Genomic DNA, 1,291 nt, shown 5'->3' with positions numbered 1-1,291 from the left:
GAAGCAGCCACCTTGTTCGTGACCAGTCCAGACCTGTTACTAGGGGGGTTGTCCGGTTTAATTACGGAAAACATTATCGGATGTTTGTATTCAGAAACAAAGGTCTTACAGATAGAGTCCTGAAAATTTCTGTTTTTCAAAGCCTGTCTGAAGGGGGCTTTAGTTTCTCTAAGACTGTTAGCTTTTTTTTTAACTGGTCCAGTTGCAATTGTGTTTTTATCTGAGGCAGGATGCTGCAGTTTGGGTTGCTTTAAATTCTAAGCAGATTCATTATTGAACTAGATTTGCTCTAGAAGTCCATTGGTTTGTTAGCAGAGGATGCTTTCGATCCATCGACCTCTGGGTTATGGGCCCAGCACGCTTCCGCTGCCCCACTCTGCTGGGCAATTCTCCTTTCTCAAATGGTCCTATCTGCAACCTTTAAAAATGTGCCGGTACTGACGGAAGGTTTAAAGGTTGACTACAGTTGAAGCGTCTCCAAAAGTTGAAATAGAATGCAACATCTCAAGAACAAAGGCGTACTCATCGAAGCACTGCTGAACATATTGCTGTGTGTTTCAATTGATTGACTGTACCACGTGCACTGAAACCTATGTTGCCATAGTTGCCATAGTTGTGTTTATGGCAGAGGTGGGATTTGAACCCACGCCTCCTTAGAGACTGGAGCCTTAATTCAGCGCCTTAGACCACTCGGCCACTCTACCACAAAGAAAAGCCTTGAATGCCCTTGTCATTAACTGACCTCTGAAGGTGGGTGGACATTTTGCCTCCAATAACAAGTTAGCTGTACCACAGAAATACTTGTCACGTGTTAACATGTCATTTAAATTGATAAATACTCTGCAAACATCAAGTCAGGTAATTGTAGTGAGATTTAATGGTAATGCATCTTGACTCACATAAACCCATTTCAGATTGGCATTCTGGAATATGTGTGGACAATTCAGTCCGGTTTTTAACCAGAACTGTTTTCAGACACACCACTTTTGTACCGGAAATTGTCCTTTCGGCTGCCTTCACACAGCAGGGAAAGGTTCGAGATGTTTGGGGGGGCTGTATTCAGATATTGCGTAAACATTGTGTGGCGGGTGTACATGCGTCATTTTACCCAAACAAATCCATTCAGTCAAACATGGCAGACGAAGAGATAGAATTCTTCTCACTGATCGGACTTATGTTAAGCATAAGTCTGCGCAAACATAGACTCATGAGAGACCTGGATGATGAAGCTCAATGGTTAAAGGAATCACGAAAGCGGTGTGAAGTGCTCCGTCGCGCATCTAGACGGTAC

General features: G+C 43.4%; 1 non-coding gene across 1 annotated transcript; it reads right to left on the bottom strand.

Annotated features, from left to right (window-relative positions):
- Positions 1–622: 622 nt before the first annotated feature.
- trnal-aag (transfer RNA leucine (anticodon AAG)) lies at positions 623–704 on the bottom strand. The gene has a single exon. It is a non-coding gene; the product is annotated as a tRNA-Leu (tRNA).
- Positions 705–1,291: the final 587 nt, after the last annotated feature.

This window comes from Nothobranchius furzeri, chromosome 4 (assembly GCF_043380555.1).
Source record: "Nothobranchius furzeri strain GRZ-AD chromosome 4, NfurGRZ-RIMD1, whole genome shotgun sequence".
NCBI lineage: Eukaryota > Metazoa > Chordata > Actinopteri > Cyprinodontiformes > Nothobranchiidae > Nothobranchius > Nothobranchius furzeri.
This window is presented reverse-complemented; position numbering and strand designations above follow the sequence as displayed.